Genomic DNA, 13,250 nt, shown 5'->3' on the forward strand with positions numbered 1-13,250 from the left:
TCCACTCAGCCAGACTTCCTGTGGTTCTGGATGATGTCCGTCTTTTAGATGTAGTTTTGAAGTGGTTGTGCAAGGCAGCAATTTCTGGTGTTTACCTATGCCGCCATCTTGGTTTCTCCCTGTCTAAGTTATTCTTAAGAAGTATTTTATTCTTTTTATGCTATTGTGAATATGATTATTTTTTCTAATATTAAAGCATTTAAAATTTTTGGAATTGTTTTCTTAATTTTATTTTTGGATTGTTCATTGCAAATGTATAAAATACAATTGATTTTATATTGATTTATATTTTTCAACTTGCTAAACTCATTTATTAGTCCTAATAGCTTTTTAGTGTAGTCCTAATGATTTAGTCAAATGCTTCTTCTTTGTTTGTTCAGATGATCATATGATTTTTGTTTTTATTCTCTTGACATGATATATTACATCAATTGATTTTTGAATGTTGAATTAACCTTGCATCCCTGGTGTAAATCCTACTTGATCATGATGTATAATTTTTAAAATATGTTTTTGAATTTGGTTTGCTAGTAGTTTTGAAGAGTTCTACATTCATATTCATAATATTTATTGGTCTATAGTTTTCTTTTATTGTAATGTCCTTGTCTGTTTTTTGGTGTGTTTTTGTTGTTGTTGTTGTTGTTAAAGCTCTTTTAAAGCTTTTTATAAAAAGCTTTATTGTTTCCATTGGTCCAGTGCATGGGAGAGGGCTACAGGGTGGTTAAAAGGATGGCTAGGGGTTTCAGGGAGAGGCTCAGGCAAGAGCCAGATACCATGGGATGCAGAGGGGCCCTGAAAGGCCTCTGGGCTCCAAAGGGTCCTAGTTGTGCTTGAGGGCGAGCCTTTGGAAGAGATACTCACCCAACCCAGCTTGGGGTGGCCAGGCTGTGGAGGTGAATCAAGTGTAGCCCATCTTCTTGATGAGTTTCACCTGCTCACCCAGGAAGTGGTTCTGCAGGAAGTTACAAAGCTGAGGGTCTGTGCGGGTAGAATCAGGGCTGCAGGTCCAAAAGGGCCTGGTTCAGGTTCCCCTCCAAGGCCATGGTGGCTTCCATGGCATCCTGAGTTTTGCCCACTCTTGGGGAGGCTTCAGCACGTTCTGGAGAGAATGCGGCCACCATGCTGAGTTTCCCAGCTAACTCTCGGAAGAAATGGCCCACGCCCTCCAGAGCCACATGGTCACTATGGAAATAGAGGCCCAGAGAGAGGTAGGTGTGGGAGGCCCGCAGATGTGGGTTGGCCAGGCGGTTGATGGCAGCCTCCACTCAGTGGAAAGATTCTGACGAATTTGGGAGCTCATGGCTGTTCGGCAATAAGGCGTTAAGATCAAAAACGGTGTTGACTGGTTTCAGAGGCTGAGGATGGTTCCGAAGGAAAAGAGATTGGAGGGTGGTCAGAGGCTCAGATTTTTTTAGTTTGTTTGAATCACTACTCAAAGTCCATACACTGCTATTAGGTGGCATGACTCTAAAGTCTCTTTTAATATATAATTGCTCCACCTCCCCTTTGTTTCCTTTGCAATTTATTTGTTCAAGAAACTCGGTCTTTTTTGTCCTGTAGAATTATCTATGGTCTGAGGTCTGAAATTTGCTCCTTTGAATCCCTAAGGTACTGTTTAACATATTCTGCTCTTCCTTGCATTTCTGTAACCTGGTATTTAACTATAGGGTTTGAGAGATTTATGTTTGATTATTTGGCATGTGGTCTTGGGTACTTCCATCTGGACACAATAATGTCCCTTTTTTTGTGATGTTAGCAGCTCAGCTATTAATAATCTTTTCTCAGATCCATTATTTCATGAGGGTTTACAAAACGGTTATATTTATATTGTATCATTCTTTACTTATTAGCTGGGCTATTTCTAGAAAGAGAAACTTCTCTGTATAAAGATGATTATTATAGTCTGAGATATGATTATACATAAAACAAACAAGAATTGTGCTTGATTCTTTCCCTCTATTCACCAGTTTTCAATATAATGAACTATTTCTCTAGTCTTCCAAATGTGACCAATAAGGTTTTCTCAAAAGGATCATTATGAATTTATGCATTGAAATGTATTCAGTGTGTTTCCACCTTAGTAATGTTCAAATTGTCCCATCTTTGGCTCCTGAGTCCCTTGGACAGGACCCTGTTCGTTTCTAGCTTCCTTGCTGGTGGTATGAAATGATGTTACAGCTTCACCAGGCACCCTTTCTGTCCCAGACCTGGAATCAGCTGTTTCTGCAAGGAGCCCTGTGTTTTTTTAGTGAAAATGTTATTTTGCAATTAGGTTTCTAGGCATTTTCACGAGGAGTAAATTATCTTCACCGGGAGTAAATCCATTTCAAGAAACCAGTTTCTTTGCTCATCCACAGAAGAAACTCCTCATCTGTTCAAGTTGTATCATGAGATTGCAGTGATTTAGTTCCATCTCCAGGCTCCACTCCTAACTCTAGTTCTCCTGCTGCTTCCACTACATCTGCAGTTACTTCCTCCACTGAGGTCTTGTACCCTTCAAAGTCACCCATGAGGGTTGGAATCAGCTTCTTTCAAACTCTTGTTAATGTTGATATTTTGACCTCTTCCTGTGATTCACAAATGTTCTGAATGGCGAATCCTTTCCAGAAGGTTTTCAATTTACTTTGCTCAAATCCATTAGGGGAATCAGTATCCACGGCAGCTGTAGTCCTTGTCTGGTTTTAATATCAGGGTAATATTGGCCTCATAAAATGAGTTGGGAAGTGTTCTTTTCCCTTATGTTTCTTGGAAGAGTTTGTGAACAATGATAACTGTTTTTTTAAAATGTTTGCTAAAATTCAGCAGTGAAGTCATATGGGCCTGGACTTTTCTTTGTGGGTAGTTCCTTGATTACTAATTTAATCTCTTCATTTGCCATAGATTGTCTATTTCTTCTTGAATTAGTTTCAGTAGTTTGTATCTTGGTAGGAATTTCTCCATTTTGTCCCTTGAGTGTGCTTGTTAGTTCGTTGAAGTATACAGTAATTCCCCTTAATCTACAGTTACACTTTCCCAGGGTGAACTGTGGTCTAAAGATATGAAATAGAAATTTCCAGAAAGAAACAATCATACGTTTTAAATTGTGCACCATTCTGAGTAGTATGATGAAATCTTGTGCCACCCTGTTCTGTCCTGCCTGGGATGTAAATCATCCCTTTGTCTAGTGTATCCATGCTGTACACAATACCTGTAGCTGTCTCAGTTATCAGATTGACTGTCATGGTACTGCAGTGCTTGTGTTCAAGTAACTCTAATTTTACTTAATAATGGCCCCAACGTGCAAGAGTTGTGATGCCAGCAGTTCAGGTATGCCAAAGAAAGGTCATATATTGTTTTATTTTATTATCAGTTATTGATGTTAATCTCTTAACTTTGCCTAATTTATCAATTAAACTTTATCATAGTATGTGTGTGTGTATATATGTATAGGAAAAAAACATAGTACAATATATATAGGGTTTGACACTATCCATGATTTTAGGGGGATCCCCTGAGGGGTCTTGATACATATCCCCTGTGGATAAAGGGGAAAGCTGTAGTTGGAATCCTTTGTATGTTTTCATTTAGTTTTTGGATTATTGTTCTCCTATCCTTGTTGATTTTATTTTATCTTTTTAATATGTAGAACATTAACATAATTATAAAATGTCTACACTATTCAAAACTATATACATAGAAATGATAAAACTTCCTCTCTTCCCCACCCTTTTTACTCCTTGTACGTAGCCAATGTTATTTGTTTCTGGTTTCCTTTTTGTGTTTCATCTATAAATGTTCTTTTATTTCCCTTCATTTGTTACATAAAAATTAGAGTAGAATAAACTTCTCTAGACTTATCTTTTTAACTTAATGATAAACATTCTAGAAATCACAGTTTGGTTCATAGAGATTTTCCTTATTCATTTTCATAGCTGTCTAGTACTCCATTATGTGGATGTACCAAGTTTGCTCAACAACTCGCCTATGTGTTGGCATTTAAATTGTTTATAATACTTTGCAATTATAAACAATGCTGCAATTAATAATCAAATATGTATGTTTTTATTTTGTTAGAAGTATATTTTGAGGTAAATTCAGAAAAATGGGATTGCTGGGTCAAAATGTAAGTACACATGTAAAGATACTGCTAAATGACCCTCTGCAAGTCTTAGTTTGCAGTTCTGCCAGCAACATATGAGAGATGGTGAGAAATGGTATCTCAGTTTTGTTTTAATTTTTATTTCTGTAATATTTCTCAAGGACTTTAACTCCTCTTCTGGGGAAAGGGTTAGTTCATTTTCAACTTGATCCATGATAGTTGTATCATGTTAGGTGAAATAATGACCTTGTTATTATCTCCATTTGAGATTAAGTATCATTTAAGGAGATGTGTATGTGTGTCAAGTTGATAAGAGGTCAACTTGTTGTGACCCCTTGTGATGTGTAACTCAACTTGTGATGGTTAACTCTGTGTCAGCTGGACTGGCCATGGGGTGTCCAGACTAAACATGCTATCTGGGTATGTCTGTGAGGGTGTTTCCAGATGAAATGAGCATTTGGATCTGTAGACTCAGTGAAGTACATTGCCCTCCTCATTGTGAGTGGCTATTATAAAAACTGATGAGAGACTAGATAGGACAAAATGAAGAAAGAGAAATTCATCCCCTTCCCTGCCTCACTATTGGACCTGGAGCATCTCATCTCATCTTCTGCCTTTGGATTGGGAGTTACACCAGCAGCTCTCCTGATTCGTAGGGACTCAGATTCTGCCTGTGTAGTGCCCTGTGTGTAGTAGAGTGCAGAGAGCTGCAACTATCCTCATGTCTCTAGTGGAGGCTCTGCAGAAACAGCCAACCCATAGAGACTAAATCACACCCCCAAAAGGGTACATTGATGGTGACAATAAAATCAACAAGTTTTGAAAATGATCTGCGTGTGTGTGTGTGTGTGTGTGTGTGTGTTCGTGTGTTTGTGTTCGTTCGTGTTCTTGTGGATTCTCTGATGGTAGGGAGGAAGGTAGAAGAGGAAGAGGCAGGTTTGTGAGAAGAGAGGAAGGTAGAGTCCAGCAGAGCTGTGGATCAGACTGGCAGGTCGACAGTTACACAAACATTGGGTACAAGGACTGGGTCATGACTAAGCACTGAAGAAAGATTTCCCTTCTTGACACTTTAACACATAGGCAAGGAAGCAAAAACCTTGTTGTTTCTGTGGAAGGGGGTATTGGAAGAAAAAAAGAAGGGTGACATCAGGGTTTAGATGACCAGAACTCAGATGGGGAGATATCTGATGTGAAGGAGAGTGGGGTAGTGTGTAATAACAAGTTGGACTCCATTTTTGTTGTTGTTTGACCATTGACAGTTTTGAAGCCTTACTCTTTTCCTATCTTCTGCCCCACATCTGGGCAAGTGGATAAAGAACTCTGACAGAACGTTGAACCGCAGTAGCCCCAGTTCACAGGAACCCTCACCCCAGGGCCAGCTCTTAACCACCATAAAGCCCTAAATCAGTCTCTTTTCCCAGCTCTCTCAAATGAATCTTGGTCCTGCTCTCCCCAGAAAGCCTCATTATGTGAGTTAATAAACTATTGATTCTCTATGGGGTGACTGCAATAGGCTCACATACTTCATAGAAGCTTAATTAATGCTGTGTGTGTGTGTGTGTGTGTGTGTGTGTGTGTGTAATGGTACTTTAAGATACCAGTATTTTATTTATTTAAATATATTTTTATTGATTTCAGAAAGGGAGGGAGAGAGAGAGAAACATCAATGATAAGAGAGAGTCATCAATCGGCTGCCTCCTGCACACCCCCTACTGGGGATGAGTCCATAACCCGGGCATATTCCCTGATCAGGAATCAAACTGTGACCTTCTGGTTCACTGGTTGATGCTCAGCCACTGAGCTACTCCAGCAGGGCAAGATACCAGAATTTTAGAAAGTAAATATTTATTTGGTGCCTCGTATGTGTCAGACATACTTGTATGCTCTGGGCTATAGCTAGGGGTTGTGGAGAAATCTTTGAGGAGTTGACATTTGACTTGAGACCGGAATGATGAGATGAGGGTAGTGTGCAGATTTTGAAGAAGTGTATTTTAGGAAGAAGGAACATCAAGTAGCAATGTCATGAGGTAAGACCGGCAAAAAATATGAACAGCAAAAAGACCAATGTTCCTAGAGCACAGTGAGAAGGGGCAGAATGGAGATAAACAACTGAAACTGGAGAGAACAACAAAGGTGAGGTCTCCCAGGGCTTTGCTAATAAATGTACACTTTATTATTAGGGAGAAAGCTAAAAATAGAGTTACTTGTGCCTTGAAAGCAGTTCGAGGGGATGCAGGGTGAAACTTTCTACCTAAAACTAGTATCATAGATATGAGATGATAAAAATACCAGTGGGGAATGTTAGGGCCAGAAATATTAACGCTCTGTTAACCGTGATTGTTCTGTTCTGATTAGAAAGCACATTCTAACCTGGCTGAGAGTTGGAAGGCCCTGGGACAGGGGAGTATCCAAGAACTGCCCATTGTCATGGAAAGATTAACAACTTGGTCTCAGAAAGGAAACAATGGAGTCCCAGTTGCCCCTGCCCTTTGCAAACCCCCAGCCCACATTGCCTATAATCTGTAACCATTATATGGTACCCATTCTTATTCCATTTGCATACTCCCCCATGTAATCTTTGTTCTTCTATCCCATATAAGTAGCTGGTTTATGGGGAGGTGCACAGCAGACTTTCGTGGATGGCCTGCTGCTTCCCCATACTGCCGGCATTATTGGAATAAATGCTCAAATATGAATAAAAAAATACAATTACAAAAAAAAATGAAGAAACATTGGTCTGGATTCAAACCCAGCTCTGAATCTTCCTACCTGTTGCCTTAAGAAAATCGCTCAATTTATGGTATGTGAGAATGCATTTCCACATTTATCAAAAGCAAATAATGTTAACATCACAGAACTTTTAGGATAATTAAATTAGACACAATGACTGGCATATAGTGAGAAATCAACAAATGGTATTTATGATGGTTATCTTGTACCACTTTCTGGAATGCTTTTGCCTTGAACACACTTAGGAATGCTCGGAGCCAAATTGCCTTGACCATGATGGCTTGTGTGCTTGAAAGTAATTTTATAGCACAGTGCTCCTGAAGTTAAACACTACATTTCCAGAAAGTTGAGTTCAAAAATATTATCAACCAGAGAGAGTAATGTTTTTAAATCCTCACCTGAGGGTATTTTTTCCATTGATTTTTAGCGAGAGAGTGGAAGAGAGGGAGGAGAGGGAGAGAGAGACACATCAATTGGTTGCCTCCCGCATGCACCCTGACTGGGGTCAGGGATCAAACCTCAACCGAACTCTGCCCTTGAACAAGAATCCAACTTTTGACCCTTTAGTCTGCGGGCTGAAACTCTAACCATTGAGAAAACTGGCCAGGCATAGAGTAATTTTGAGCTGAGCATCAGATTACAGGCTAAGGTGCCTTAGATACAGCTTACTCAGAAAACCTTCCTTTTGCAGGGCAAACAAGGACATTTGTTAGAAGCTCCTGCTTCTAGAAAACATGAGAAAGTTATTAGTTAATACATGTGGTTATTTAGGGACAAACACGATTGAGGCTCTGAAGCTCCAGGAAGTACTTGGGACAAATACTTTTCTCTGTATCACTCAGGGAAAATCATCCAAAGGGCCTTCACTTGGGTCCTGACATGCCCCAAATCCTGTCTATGGCAGAATTGATAGTGTCCAACATAAAACATCCAGTCAAGCCCTGACCGGTTTGGCTCAGTGGATAGAGCATCGGCCTGCGGACTGAAGGGTCCCAGGTTCGATTCCGGTCAAGGGCATGTACCATGGTTGTGGGCACGTCCCCAGTAGGGGGTGTGCAGGAGGCAGCTGATCGATATTTCTCTCTCATCGATGTTTCTAACTCTCTATCCCTCTCCCTTCCTCTCTGTAAAAAAATCAATAAAATATATATTTTAAAAAATCCCGTCAATACTTAAGTTCCCTTATATATTCTCATTTGATAGGAAGGGCAATAATTTGCCCAACTGGTTATTTTATTTGACTAGCACGTTTCATTGCTCTTATTCTATGCCAGTAATTTCTTTTTTTATCTTTAATTTCTTTATTGTTAAGGTATTACAAATGTGTCCTCATCCCCCCATTAACCCCCAACCTCCCCCCCACCCACTCATGCTCTCATCCCCCTATTGTCCATGTCCATTGGTTTGGCTTCTATGCATGCATACAAGTCCTTTGGTTGATCTCTTCCCCTTACCCCAACCCTCCCCTACTTTCCCTCTGGGGATTGATAGTCTGATAGCTGTTTCTCTGTCTTTGGATCTGTCCGTTCATCAGTCTATGTTGTTCTCTATAGTCCACAAATCAGTGAGATCATGTGGTATTTATCTTTCTCTGACTGTATGCCAGTAATTTCTTAAAGGATTTTCCACATGAATATATTTACTCTACATTATAGCTGGAGATAAATGTACTATTATACTTTTTTTTTAAAAAAATTTGTTTTATTGCTTGAAGTATTACAAAGAGTATTATATATGTCTCCTTTTTTCCCCCCTTCTTGACATTCCCCCAGCTTCCCTTCTCCCCCAGTGTCTTATGTCCATTGGTTATGCTTATATGCATGCATACAAGTCCTTTGGTTATAAATACTTTTAAAAATGAGGAATCTGAGCCTCTATGGGTTTTACACTGTTTTAGAGTCCAGAGAAACGACAGAAACGTCTCTAACTTACTCTGTGAACATCCTCATTCACTCTGCTGGAACTGGGTCTGCTATTTTTTTTTATTCGATTCTGTAATGTTTTTTTTTTTTTTTTTTAACAGAGAGGAAAGGAGAGAGACAGAGAGTCAGAAACATCGATGAGAGAGAAACATCGACCAGCTGCCTCCCGCACACTCCCCACTGGGGATGTGCCCGCAACCAAGGCACATGCCCCTGACCGGAATCGAACCTGGGACCCTTCAGTCCCCAGGCCGACGCTCCATCCACTGAGCCAAACCGGTTTCGGCGATTCTGTAATGTTTTAAAGTTGTCATTTCTTGCCTTTTCTCTCCAATGACTATTAAACGATAGATGCTGGCACTTTTGAATCGATCTTAAATGTTTCAACATTTCGCACATCTTTTCTGTTCATTTATTCCTTTGTATAGCCTGCTGGGAAAATCCCATAATTTGACCATTTGTTCATTAAATTATGTGCCAGATACATCCAGTTAGCTATTTACCTAATTTAAATATTTTACAATTTTAACTATAATATTTTTAAGTTTAATTTTCAAGTTATTTTTTTTCAATGCCAACCTATTTTTGTTTCATGGATGTCGTATGGCCTCATCCTAGTTAATTATACTTTGATTTTCTATGGAAGACTATCCTGTTACCCCAATAATCTGTAAGCTGTACATTCCCCTTCTGGAAATTAGTTTAAATCAATTTTTTAAAATTTTTAAAAGAAATTTATCTCTTTTTTAAATTGATTTCAGAGAGGAAGGAGAGAGAGATAGAAATATCAATGATGAGAGAGAATCATTGATCGGCTGCTTCCTGCACACCCCACACTGGGAATTGAGCCCACAACCCAGGCATGTGCCCTGACTGGGAATCTAACCGTGACCGCCTGGTTCATAGGTTGTCACTCAACCACTGAGCCATGCCAGCTGGGCAATTTAAAAATTCTTTAAAAAAAAAAAATTACGAAGCTATTTTTCCTGTATGGGGAAAAAGTAGAAAGAATCTGCTTTTCAGCTCTGACAAAGCATTCAAGCTAATGAAAATCAAGCAGGATTATTAAGAGAAAGACAGATAACCTAAATAAAAACAAGTTCTCTGTATCAATGAATCAAATTTCTGTAAATAGGTGTCATTAAATGTGACCAGAGCTGGCCTCCTGCACGTGGTGTGCAACCTTTGCATAGGGCCCTGGAGTCAGAAGCCCCCTGCCTCATGCTTGCTTTAATGCTCTGCTGTTGCTGTCTGAAATTCTTTTCTCTCTTTTTTGTTTTTTAATCCTCACTTGAGGATATTTTCCCACTGATTTTTCGGGAGAGTGGAAGAGAGAGGGAAAGACAGAGAGAAACATCAATGTGAGAGAAACACATCGATTAGTTGGAGGAGCCTGCAACCAAAGTTTGTACCCTTGACCAGAATCGAACCTGGGACCTTTTGGTCCGCAGGCTGACGCTCTATCCACAGAGACAAACCAGCTAGGACTGAAATTCTTAATAGTTTTGTATTTGAGCTTTTGTTATATACGTGAAGTCAGATTTGAAAATGGAGCATGTGTGTGAGCAAAGCAGATAGGCTGGTGCCAGCATGTAGATATGCGGGTCCAGGCCCACAGGCACGGAGGCACTGGGCAGCATGACTGACATTCATGGTGCAGTCACATGTACCTGGGATCCTGAGGAGGTGGCAAGGTGGGGCCTGGACCCAGATTGGTGGTGGCAGTAGTGTCTGGACGTTAACAATGTGAAAACCCTGACCTCTTGACCAGTCCGTGAGAAATTCACCAAAGTTGGCCCAGAGTCAGCAGAATAGTTTCATGTCCCCCTTTTTGTTCCACATTTCTCTATGTTGTGACTTGTCTCCACCCCTTTCCTGAAACTAAGGACAGAGAAGTGACATGTGAGGGCAAAAGAGGAAATGAGGACGATGCGGAGGTTCTGGCTGAGTTGTCTGAGCATGTGATGGTAGCCACTGGCTTGATGGAAAGGTGGGATGGCCTTCTGAAGACTTAATTACAGTGCTAGCTAGGTGGCAATGCATTGCATGGTTGGAGCAAGGTTCTCCAGAAGGATGTATATGCTCTGAGCCGGTGTCCAATCTATGGTTCTCTCTCTCGCATAGCCAGGGTTCATGGGTCCAGGAATCAAGGGGAGGAAGTGGGAGTGGACCACTCACTATTGCTCCTAGTGAGCCACCAGCAAAATTTTTGCTTCCTGTCCCTGCAACTTTATGCTCTTCTGGCCTGGAGGTCTTATTCGGGAAGCCACCATTTTCCCAATACTGTCATAAGAGTGCACCAAGGAACGTGGAAGGCTGATGGACCTTGGGCGTTAGCAGGGCTGTGTTGAGATAGCGGTGGCTCAATGCAATTTCCTGACCTAATAACCTCAAAGTACATGTTTACTGAACCTTACTGATCTTTACTGATCTTTATTGACCTTAGAGACGGTCTGTCTGCTATCTGTTTGCCGTGCTTTACTGAGGGCAAGATGTGTATCTAAAACTGAATAAAAAGTGGATAAGGCCAGGTTTCAGTGTGCCTCTCCAAAAGAGAGGTCTCCACCTGGCCCCCCATGCCTTCTAAGTTCATATTTCTTGTCTAGTGTTTTCATTTGTGCGACCCCTCCTTCAGATCCTGAACCCTAGCCTGCGGCAGTCTTAGATCCAGAGAGAGGAAAGCTTCCATCAGGAGATACAGCAATGATTCCTTTGATTTGCCACCTGGTCACTTTGGGCTTCTCGTGCCTACGAATCAGCAGGCAAAGAAGAGAGTTATTTTGTTGGTTGGGGTGATTGATCCTGACCACCAAGGGGAAATTGGACTAATGCTGCCCACTGAAGGTAAGGAAGAGTGTGTCTGGAATACAGGAGAGCCCTTAGGGTGTGTCTTAGCACTACCATGCCTTGTGATTATGATCGGTGGAAAACTGCAACAACCCAATCCAGACAGGACTACTAATGGCCCAGACCTTTCAGGAATGAAGGTTTAGGTCAACTCATCATGTAAAGAATCACAACTGGCTGAGGTGCTTACTGAGGGCCAAAAAGAATACAGAATGGGTAGTAGAAGAAGGTAGTTATAAATGGGACATGTGACCAGTTACAGAAATGAGGACTGTACTGGTAATCGTGACTATTTCTTCCTTATTTTGTTTCCATACATATACACATATTGAGCAAATATGTTTGTTTTCATTTCTCTCTTATTCCTTTATCATGTAACATATGGTGTATTGGGTTGATATCTTAGTATTTAAGTATTGTTAAGTTTACATCATACTATTCAAGTTACAGGCCATCGGGGGAAGAGTAAACCTCACTCGAGGACTTTACCTTCTCTTCTGGGGAAGGGGTTAGTGTGTTTTAGGTTATATGAAGGACAATTGTATCATGTTAGGTGGAATTATGACCTTGTTCATTGTCTTTATTTGGAGATTAAATATGATGTAAAGAGATCTGTATAAGTGCCAAGTTGACAAATGGTGGACTTGTGATGGTTCATTTTATGTGTCAAATTGAGTAAGGATGTCAAAATAGCTGGTAAACATGATCTCTCAGTGTGTCTGTGAGGGTCTTTCCAGAAGAGATTAGCATTGGAATTGGTAGACTGGGTAAAGAAGATTCACTTTTACCATTGTGGATAGGCATCATCTAATCCGTTGAGGGCCCAAATAGAACAAAAGGGCAAAAGAAGGGCTAATTCCTTTTCTCTTGTTGAGTTGGGGCATCTATCTTCTTTTTTCTTCAGACATTGGAGCTCCTGGTTCTTGGGTCTTCAGACTCTGGGACTTACACCTGTGCCCACTCCTCCCTCCCACCCCAGTTCCCAGGCCTTTAGTCTCAGACTGAATTATACCACCAGCTTTCCTGGGTCTCCAGCTTGCAGATGGCACTTTGTGGAAGTTCTCAGCCTCCATAGCTGTGGGAGCCAATTTCTATAATGTGTGTGTGTGTGTGTGTGTGTGTGTGTGTGTGTGTGTCTCCTATTGGTTCTGTTTTTCCGAAGAACCCTGACAAATACACTTGTTTTGAGGTACTGTTTGTTAGTTTTCTCCACTGTAAAGTTACTCCTACTCTTCCCCCTTTCATATTCTTTGGAAACAAATCACTAAACACAGCCCACACTCTAGAGCTGGGGAGTTAAGATCCATTTCTTGGTTGTTCTGTATTTTAGTTGTAATTTTGATGTAATTGTGGGAGGCAGTGAGTACAGGCGTCTCCCACAATTACATCCCGCCATCTTGGTTCTCTTCTTGTAAGTTACTAGCCTTTTTTGGTGAACTAACGTATAATCAATTCTTCTGATTGTTTTATTGATACCTGAGAAGAAGTATTTTGTAATAAATAAGATCACATTCAGTGCTTTTGACTTGAATTCTATTTTGTCTGATATAAGAATCACTACCCCGATTTCATATTGTTTCTATTTCTCAGTATATCTTTATCCCTTCTTTTATTTTTGGCTTTTCTGAATCACTTTGTTTTCTATGGCCTCTTGCATGTAGCATATGATTAGG

The 13,250-nt window shown here is 40.5% G+C and overlaps 1 pseudogene across 1 annotated transcript; it reads right to left on the reverse strand.

Moving 5' to 3' along the window:
* Window positions 1-820: 820 nt before the first annotated feature.
* Window positions 821-1,300, reverse strand: LOC308511933 (ferritin light chain-like; annotated as a pseudogene). Its single transcript has one exon. The product of its transcript is annotated as a ferritin light chain-like (transcript).
* Between the last annotated feature and the right edge of the window lie 11,950 nt (window positions 1,301-13,250).

Source organism: Myotis nattereri (assembly GCF_964212035.1).
Source record: "Myotis nattereri genome assembly, chromosome: X".
Taxonomy (NCBI): Eukaryota; Metazoa; Chordata; class Mammalia; order Chiroptera; family Vespertilionidae; genus Myotis; species Myotis nattereri.